The sequence below is a fragment of the Panthera tigris genome, chromosome A1 (assembly GCF_018350195.1).
Source record: "Panthera tigris isolate Pti1 chromosome A1, P.tigris_Pti1_mat1.1, whole genome shotgun sequence".
Taxonomy (NCBI): Eukaryota; Metazoa; Chordata; class Mammalia; order Carnivora; family Felidae; genus Panthera; species Panthera tigris.
Genome location: NC_056660.1, coordinates 236465403 through 236476067, shown reverse-complemented (window position 1 = coordinate 236476067; position 10665 = coordinate 236465403).

The following is a 10665-nucleotide window of genomic DNA, read 5'->3' as shown; positions in this document are numbered from 1 at the left end:
TCTGAGCCCTTAATGAAATGAGTTTTGAGAAACTGAAGAGTGCTTGCTAAACTTTCCCCGAAAATAATCCTGACTGTGTTAAAAGGCTATTCACTCTCTCATCCATTTCTTTCAAAAGCTTTCTTGAGAGAGGAGCAGGTGCTCAGGTCATCCTGGCCCCTATTCCCTTCAATTGTCAGCTCCTGAAATTCTCTTTGGAGGACTTTCCTTGGAAAGTGTTATTGGACTATTGGCCAGTAAAGCCACTTTGTACAAATAACAAAAGCCAGAAATGCCTGGAAATGTCCACTCCTCCCCTCCAGGGCAGCCTTGAGACAGTGGCTGTCTGAGGAAGCAGAGGGAAGCTGGACCCCAGTAGAAGCCGGGTCTAAGCTGGGAGGGGCCTGGGGGTAGCTTCCACTCCAGACCCTGCATGCGGATGGGGCCAAGGCTGGGAGTGTCGGGATGCACCCTCGTACAGCTTCCTTTTTGCTGCCCCCACACCTGGGAGTTATTTCTTACTACTCACCCCGTGCAAGTTCTCAGACCGTGTTTGGGGGCAGCCTGACCTAACAACCTGGCTGGAAGGTAGATGGCAGAAATTCGGAATAAATAATTCTCACCATGGTTAAAAACGGTGGCCTTGTTTTCCACCGATCTGAAACGTTCTGAAAAATATACGTGATAAAGTATATTGAAAAAGAATCTTAATGTTTTCAAACTTCTTTAACAATTTATGTGCAATATTCAGTGCGTTGTCAATAGACTCACCTGTGGTCAGATTAGAGCAACATGTTATCTGGACGGGAATGTCTGGGAGACTCTCAGGAGGTAAGCCCTGGGGTGCACGGCTTATAGGTACGACTGCCCGGCTCCTTCTGTATACACCATCTCATATGTGTGAGGCTCAGAGATGTACGGAGATTACGAAGATCTAGAAAATTGGCTCAGCCAATGCAAGCATCCCCTCTCCATCACTGCTGAAGTAAAATTGACAGAAAATGTTAGCTATGTTGCTCTAAGGAGTCAACATTTTAGGGGCACCTGGGTGGCTCAGTGGGTTGGGCAGCCGACTTCGGCTCAGGTCACGATCTCACGGTCCGTGAGTTTGAGCCCCACGTCGGGCTCTGTGCTGACAGCTCAGAGCCTGGAGCCTGTTTCGGATTCTGTGTCTCCCTCTCTCTGATCCTCCCCCGTTCGTGCTCTGTCTCTCTCTGTCTCAAAAATAAATAAACGTTAAACGTTAAAAAAAAAAAAGGAGTCAACATTTTAAAAGAAGAACAAAAGCCTCCAAAGTGGAAAAAATCAGCTCAATTAAATACGTGAGGCCACTGAGCATAACTGCATGTTTAGACAGGTCCCCTGCCTCCCTCTGGCTGCAAGCCACGGATGTCCTAACAAGGGGCCACCCGATCCACCTCAACTGAGTAAATTAACCTGAAGTAGCCCATGTACTGTAAGTTGTGCTGCCAACAATCCAATGCCAGAAGCAACTGAGAACTCTTGGAAAAATAAAGGGCACACCAAAAGGCTTAGTAGCTGCACTGGCAATTCGAAAGAAAGAGGCCAACTTTCCTGTGTGTTCTTCATCAGACAAAATCATTGTTTCTCAAAAACGATTGTTGTCAAAATGTGAAGGCTGAGTTTCCCACCCTCTTCAGGGCATATGCGATAGGTGAAGGCCTGGACCAAACTTTCCCAAATGGGACCAGATGTGGACTGAAACCGAGCAGCAGCGAGCTGTGAGTCACCTCTGGAGAGAAGAACAACCGTTTTCCTTCCTAAATCTTCTCTGCTGGATTTTACCAAACTACTCTGTAGAGGGACAGTAAGCAGATTCCCCTAATGCCCCCATTTGTCTTTCAACAGGGATCTATACGTTGTGTGGGCAGATAGATGACAGTCATGATTTCTTGGAAACACAACTAGTAATTAGTGAGCTACAAAGTCTTATCAGATGCTCTTATCATCTCCTTCCATTGCTTGACCTATCACCAAACACTGCATACTTCTTGCCATAACAGAGCAAATTACTCCTCTCCGGACAAACCTGCAAGAAGTCCGAAGTGAAGATTGAGCGAGTATTCATAGGAGTCAACCATTGCACACACGTGTGCTCCCTGCACTCTGCCTCCCTAGTAAATTCCAGATGTATATCACTGGTGGCCTCTCCTACTACCCTCAAGCTCTAGACACACACACCTCGCTGCTCACTGACCTTGCCCCTTAGCACTTTACCCTCCACATGTCCAAAACCAAATCACAGCACTCCCTCCAAGCACGCCCCCCTTCTGGAATGTCCCTGCTTCACCGTCGACTCAGCACACCACAGACCAGGGATCACCTTAGACCTTGCCTTTCCCTCCAGGGTCTGGGCACACAACGATTCCCACGTGTGTCTTTTTCTCTAGCTAAATCTGCACGGCCCTCACAAGTAATCACAAAGAGCGCCTCTGGCCAAAGTCTCGCTGGGTGACTGAGGCGTCTGGCCCCAGGTATGTAGCTGATACCAGATGTCTCCAAAACTCGGTCTTCCCAGCTCGGAGAGGTCTGGGCGCTTTTCAGGGGATTTCTGCTGCTTCCCAGTCAGGTCTGCACACTCAGCCCCCTCCTTATGTGAACAGCCCTCTGTCCACGAGGGGCCCTTGGCCTGCCTGCGGCCCCCCCACCACCAGTAGGATCTGGCGAGAAGCGAACGTGAAACTTCACAATGATGGGTTTGGGGCCCCTGCTATGTGCGACACACGTGCAGGTGTCGTGGGGAATGACAAGATGAACAAATAAAGGAGGGTGAAGGCTCAGGGAGCCTCCCCACTGTCAGGAAACATCAGAAGAGCCTTCACATCAGGTAACTTGAGAGCAGACTTCTGGTTTCCTTCGAGCCCCTTCCTGAAGGTTTGGCAGGAAACCCGACCGCGGAGAATTAGGAGCCGCCGAGTCACGGGTAGCACCAGGGGTGAGGAAACCATTTAAGATGTTACTACAGTTCCCCGGGTGAGTGAAGACGGCGTCTTCAGGAGGTGGAGGGATGTGGGCGCGGAGCAGTGGTTGAAGTTGCAAAATATCTGAGAAGCAGAATCATGGGAACTCACCGGGAGTAAGGGAGAGGGAAGAAGCAGCAGGACTCCCAGGGATACAGGTTGGGCAGCCGGACCACCATTCAGGACACTGGGACCACCGGGAAAGTTGAAGATCTGGGGGAGGGCGACGGTTCCGGTGTGCCATGGGGAGTTTGGAGTGACGAAGGCAGTTGGAGCCAACCCCCTTGGCAGTAACAGACCGCTACGCCGAGTTCAAGGAGGAGCCAGAGACACGGGTGCGAATGCCCTCAGTGTGCGGACATGAATAGAGCCTCCAGGGAAGATGAGGTTTCCAGGGTGGTATTCAGGGGAAGAGCGGGGTAGGACACTGCCCAGAGCGATCCCGGGGTCCGGTCGGGGTGACCGAGGTGCCTCCTCCTGCCCCAGACCAGCCCTTTCCCTCACACCATGGAGCTTGGTCCTCTGTCTTCAGGACCCCTGCCCAAGGGGCTGTCCCTTCTTTCCCCCCTCTGGCTCCTCTCCGGTGGCTTAGAACATGACCGTGTCCTTCTTCGAGGCAGAAACAAAAAAACAAAACACGAAACCCTGCGTGGGCCCTATCTGCCTCCACCATATTCCTCACATCCACAGACAAACCGCTCGAGTCCTCCACACTTCTGTCTCCATCCCCAAACCTCGCCCTCACCCTTCGAGCTCCCCGCTCTGCCTGGGGGGGCCTTTCTCCACGAGAGACAGGCTCGGGGCTTTCCTCACCTGTCTGGGTCCCTCTGTGGCCACAGTGGTCAGCTTGGGGCACGTCCCTCTCCTCTCGAAACACCCTCTCTCTTCCCTCGGCTTCGATGACCCGGACACTTGCCGAGATCTCCTCCTGCTTTTCTGCCCATCCCTTAGCCAGTCTGGATTTTTCTAGCAAGCGAGTAGCGATTGCTCACAGCCTGTTCCCTCAGCTCGTCCCTTTCCAGACGTTTCTAAGTCTCCCCTAGAGTCGGGACTTGATTTTCGCAGATACGCAGACCGCCCGTTTGCATTTAGGTCTGCAGCCCAGCCTTCTCCCCACGCGTACAGCAGGCACGTCGCCCTGGCGGGCCTTCTCTGAGCCCAGAGGTGCATCCCGTCCCGCAGCCGGGCTCGGAGCCCCTCCTCAGCCTTGCGGAGCTGCAGGTGTGGGCGAAGACGCTGCCCCAGCCAGAAGCCAGGGTGTCTGTGCCTCCCCTGCCCCCCTCCCGCACTGCTTCCCTCACCAAGACGCGTTGAGTCCCTCCTCCCTGGCCTCCATCTCGTCTCATCGCCGTGCTCGTCCAACCGCCCTGAAATCCCCTGGTGTGTGCACTGGGCCACCCCACCCTCTCTGCCGTTGCTCCGCCTGACCCCCTCCCTTACGTCCCCTCCATGGCTTTCCAAGGTTCTCAAGAGAAGGGAAAATCCCTCATCAAGGTCAGGAGCGTCTTGAGTGCTCTGTCCTTAACCGAATCTGCAAATGCTTCCTCTTACTTGCTATGACCCGTCTTGCCACGGGGCCTTTGCACATGCTGCTGCTTCTGGCTGGTGGCCTGTCTCTCCCCCTGAACAAGAAGCTCCTGTAAATGTCACGTCCGGCCCACTTTGCCAAGAAAGCATTCTCCGGCCCCTTCTATTCGGGACTCACAGGGCCTGTGCCTCTTCTTGGCCACCTTAGTCACCACAGCGATTTTCCACATGTCTGTGTGATGATCTGATAAGTGCCTGTGCCTCGTCCCAACTGTAACCCCATGAGGACAGTGACCACGCATGTCCCAGCTCACCACTGAATCCCCTGTGCCCAGAACGGTGCCCGGCACACAGGAAGGGTGGCCGCGTGCTCGTGTTGAGTCAGAGCAGACGGGCGGCATGAGAACCCACGGAGGGGCGGAAGCGAGAACCGGGTCTCTCCTGGAGTTCAAAAATTTCTGGTTCCACTGTCGCCATGTTCTTAGAAACGGCTTAACTTCACTGCTATCTATAAGATAAAAGTAATAATTACATCTCTTCCATCACGATGGTCAGACCAAGAGGGCAACGACCAGGGAGACTCAGAGGGGCATTTCGGAGAGCTTTCCACTCAGGGATTTTCTCCATTGACTTGGGCAAAAACTTGCAGATGCTTTAATTAAATACGGAGTTTGTTTAAAATGAAACAAACACCCAGCAGGGGCGTCAGGGTGGCTCAGTCGGTTAAGCGTCCGACTTCGGCTCAGGTCATGATCTCGCGGTCCGTGAGTTCGAGCCCCACGGTCGGGCTCTGCACTGACAGCTCGGAGCCTGGAGCCTGTTTCGGATTCTGTGTCTCCCTCTCTCCACCCCTCCCCCGCTCGCACTCCGTGCCTTTCTCTCTCAAAAATAAATAAACATTAAAAAAAAATGGAACAGAGCAGCTGACAGAGCTGCTTAGAGACAGATGAAGAGTTTACGTGATTCGAACACACCACCGCAACAAATACTGCTCCAAGGTCATGTGCAGCTTGATAAGGACAAGTGCAAATCTGCAGCAGAGAGAGAAATTAAGCAAAACAAGCAAGAAGGGAGGAAAACAGCCAGGAAAAAAAAATGTCAGGGAAAAACTCCCGGGGGGTATGGCTAACCAACAAGAAGGTGCACGTCTGCATCGCAGTGTGCACGGGGAGCGTTCGAATCCCTGCTGGGTGCGGGGGCCTCCCCGAGTCAGCTGCCCGCCCGCCCGTCGTGGACACTCAGGCGGCAGCCTCTGCTTCCTCGCACCTGTCACTCTTAATAAATAGTCTGTGCTGTTGGAGAATCGTGGACCGACACTACTTAACAGTCAGTTTGGCTTTATTTGTATCCATCAGAATAAGTTCGGCAAACACATTTAGCACTGATCTCCTCTAATACATGGTTACACTTCAGGATGATAAAATGCTCATTTTTCTTACGTAGGAGGACGTCACCACAATTACGTGGTCACCGGAGGGTGTGGTGCCCCGTCATTCCCGGGGACCGCAGTCCGAGGCAGAGACCACCCCCTCATTTGCACACGGGACCCCCACGAGGCCCGGAACAAGTATTTGCACGTCAAGCATTTCACCGAATGTTGGGAAACGAGCTTCTTTTCCGAGCTAATTAGCAGAATTCAGGAGCCCAATCGAGAAGTTCATCTCTTTGCCTGGGAGCAAAATTCTCCTTCTTTGAAAATGAGGTACGTCCGTAGCCCAATTTTTTTCCAGTTTTATTAAAATATATTGACGTATGACATTGTGTAAGTTTAAGGTATACAATGTAGTGATTTGATATAGGTGCATATTGTAAAATGGCGATCACAGTAAGGTTAGTTAACGCATCAGAATAAAAAGTCAGCATTTGTGCACGTGTCTGCGTGGTGAGAGCTTTAAAAACCTCCTTTCTTAGCATCTTTCAAATATACGCTACAGTATCACGGACGTACTCACTCCCCGTAGCTTACGTATTTTATAAACTGGAAACGTCTACGTTTGGGCCGCACGCACCCATTTCCCGAGCCCCCACTCTCTGCCTCCGGCACGCATCACTCTTTTCCGTTTCTAAGAGTTCAAAAATTGTTAGAGCCCACCTACGAGAGAGATCATACGGCCTCTTTGTGTCTGACTTATTTCACTCAGCATAACGCGCTCGACGTCCAGCCACGTTGTCACAGATGGCACGGCGTCCTCCTTCCGTGACTGACTCATCTCCCGTCGCACGTGCTACCACGACCTCTTCATCCGTTCGTGCCCCGGGGCCACGTAGGCTGCTTCCACGCCATGGCTGCTGAGAGTGACACTGCAGCCAACGTGGGGAGTGTGGATGTTTCTTAGAGGCTGTGGTTTCATCCCCGTTGGATAACCCCCCAGAAATTTCCATCTTCCCGAGCCCGAACTTTAAGAAGGTGGATAATGGTGATTACTCCGCTAATGTACTTGGAACTTTGACATTCACTTCCAGGACCATTTGTTTTTTCCATTTCACCCTTTTCTCTTTGACAATTTCTACATTTCTATTTTGCCCCCTTGACCCCTTGTCACTGGCGATTGCGGCAAAAGACACACGTTTCTGGCCCCGCATTTACGCTATTCGCAGGGCACTTAGAGCTTCATAGGACTCAATACACAAGACGCCAATATTCCTTACAGAGCTGGAAACCTCACGCACGTGAGCCCAGGCGGACCCGGTCCCTCCCATCGGGTGGAAGGACGTCTGCGGCATGCGCGGATTCTGCAGAGAACATTGCAAACTGAACTGCCTCACGTCTACACTGCAGGCAAAGTTACAAATCCATCAGGTTGGAGAGAATTGAGCTTATTAATGTCCCCAAATGCACTAATCTTGGCGTGTGGATTACCTTTCTCGAGCTTAGAAAAGCAGTTCTGCTTGTAATGATCTTCTCATAAAATGTAATCATAAATGACACCACAGCCTTAAAATAAACCAGAGGAAACCAGAATATTTTATGTGGAATTTAACATTCTACCGGGCTCCTTTCCACAACGTACAAGCTCAGATAATATGTCAGAGATTAACTCGACCAATCTTTCATTTACACTTTTCGCAGCAGACTTCACGTTATTTAAAAGCTTTATGCAAAAGTCATTCAGACGTGAATAATTGAAATTATTTTTAACGATCGCCCCATTAGAGACCCAACTTACACAGATTTCCAACTGACCTAGTTTTTTTTTTTCTTTCTTTCATCAGCTTACTTTACTGGTGAGTTTAAACAGATTCGTCTCTAATTAGATACGTACTTTTCAAACAGTATTGGACAATAGCTCCCTTTAACATTTGTTCTTTGCATCTGTGATCTTCGTGTTGTCTCCGAACACGGTGGCAGGCTGGTTACGCGTGTACATGGATCTTCTCCACAAATCCCTGTCAGTTATGCTGCCAGGAAGCTCTTGATGTCTGTAACCTTTCATTGTGAAGAATGCACATTTAATTACTAGGAAAACGATGATGATGTAATAGGTCAAGACGTGCCTGGCCTCCTGCCTGGAGGGCGCTCTGCCCGGGAGTGAGGGGGGCTGGCGCTGCACGGACAAACCACCCCAAGTTCACCAGGGGCGTCCCAAATACAGCGGCAGCCCCCAGGGGGGCTGTCGAATTGCCTCACTAATAAAAATAAGTCAATTGTAAAGGATACGTAGGAACGCGCCTCAAACATTTACAAATTGAAATCTTCACTCAATCGCTTATCTTGATACAAGGTCGAAGACTGTTCTTTGGATGAGACTTTCCTCGTTGGCAGGAATCAGCCGCCATGATTTCGTAAAGTCTAGTGATTCCTTAAGATACCCGCAGAGCCATCTAAGTGTATGACCCAGTGCAATTCCTCTGCATTTTGTAAAGTCTTTTGACGGAACGTTTACGTGGTGCTCTCATGAAGTCTTTGCAAAGCATGCAGCTTCGGTTTCCTAGGAAAAAAGTAACGCTCCCTCAACTGATGTTAATATTTTGTATCGTAGGTGTATCGGTCATGAGCATTGACTTAGTCGATGCTAAATCGAACTGTATCATCTAGTAATGGGGATAATGGGTATGAAGAGGCCGAGGGAAAATCATGGCTGATTCTTGGTGAATGTAGAATAAAACCCAAGGAGCAGCAGGGAGGTGGGACAGCAGCCCCGACAGCAACAGGTGCCGGTCAGGAGAGTTGGGGAGCCGGTGGAAGAGGAAACATCAGGAGATTCCTCAATGAGGCCCGGTTCGGACCCAGCAGGGGTCCCGAGAAGCAAAGCCAGGACACCTCCCTCCCCAGTAGACACGCTGTCCCCCAGTGGACGGTCAGAGCACCGTTTCCTGCCACGAATCCTGCATGGCACCAGGCCTTACGCCAGCAAACCGCACGGCTCCACCGTGACAAGCAGAGCCTTACCCAGGGGTCTGCCAACCAGGCTCCTTGCTTCGGGCGCTGGTGCGGACCCGGCCTCAGAATCCACAGGACGGGAAGCCGCAGGGAGGGCAGGCCTGTCTCCGGGGCACGGCCACCCTGCCCGGCCATCTCCCTCTGGCCCCGGCTGACTCCACATTAGCAGAATCGCCTCCACCAGCAGGGCCCGACGGCGGGAGAACAAAGAGATGGAATGGGGGTCTTCGAAGGATCTCGGATTTCGTGTACTGATGTCTGATTCTTCTCAGCTAGGGCTCACAGAAATGCCCGCAAGCCGAACCGCCTGGCCTCATTGGAGGGTCCGGGGTGGCCCCCTCGCCGAGGTACCACAGGAGAAGGAGCAGACAGCAGGGCTTGCGTGTGGGGCCGTTGAGGGAAGTCCAGCGGCCCTTACAGAGTGGAAGGGGCAATTTTCAGTTGCCACAGGGGACGGAGAGGCAGGCGGAGGGGACGTCCTCCCTGTTTCCTGTGCCTGTGAATCTGCTCCGTGAGCCGCAGTCTGTGCTCGGAGGGGAGGCTGAGTTTCTTGCCTGAACTGTGTTCATTACTTACAGAAAACACCACACTGGGTCAGAATTCGAACACAAACGAGTGCTGCAGAAAAGCGCTGAGGACTTGTTATCAAACACCCTTTGCAGGGGCCACAAACGTGCAGGGCTGGTGGCCAAGAGGACCCCGCCCTCGCCCCCGGCGGCCGTCCCCAAGCAGGATGCCGGGGGCACACCGGCCGCAGCCCCGTCTCAAGCACACTGCACTCGGGTGCTTCTGGGCCTGTTCCACAAGGACATAAACCTTCTGGAAAGCGGAGCCCACAGTCAGGTTTGTAGAGAGCCCGCCTTGATCTCCTTCCCCGCGGTGCCTGTGTCTGCTCGAGTCCTCTGTGTGCCAGTGCAAAGGGAAAGCGCTCTTCGGGGACATCTGAGCCTCTGCGGTGGCCCAGACACCTGTGGAACGGTGGAGGCGGGCGGGAGGGAGGCCAGGACACCTGCTCCCGAGGCCTCCTGGAAACCAGGCAGGAGTTGGGCCCTTGTCGTGCCTCTGACTCAGCTGAGGCTCATTCCCTCCGTCTCTGCCACTTCTCGCTGGGTTTTATTTTTGCCTCCGCAAGTCCTGCAAAATTCACCTTGAAAGTGAATCGCGCAGGGAGGTCTGCTTTCCTTGGAGGCGACATCTGCCTCATGCTTGGCTTTCTTGGTGCAGCGGAAGGGGTCCGTCGGGGCGAACCGAGCACAGGAGCCGGCCCAGCACGGCTCCTGGAAGCAAAACCGAGCGGCCCCCACGCCTGTTTATCAGGCGTGGACCGTGTGCCGTGCCCTTGGCCTGTGTGACGTCATGCCCTCCCTCCCCACGGGCTGGTCCCTTGCGCAGACAGCACACCCACCAGAGACGGACAGTAGCAGATGGGTACGGCCTGAACAGCCAGGACACAAAGTCTCTCTGCGTCTAGGGTGTAAATATTCCCGCCCCGGCCGGTTCCACGTGACCTCCGTGACGTCCCCAAATGTGAACCTGGGGCCTGATGTGCACAGCCGGGTGCGACCAGGCTGAGAGAAAGCGACAGCTCGCCGGAGGGCTGGGTCAGGAGCCACAGCCCGCACGCCTGTCCCCGAGTCTGAGTCCCGAGTCATCCGACGTGCGTGGCATCGTCTTCTGGGCCGTAGCTTTTCCGACGTGCGGCACCTGCAGAGGGTGACGCGGCCTCCACGCCGGGGAGCCTGCGAAGCACGCAAAGGTCTCCTGTGTTCTTCTTCCCGAAAATTCTACCACAGCTGC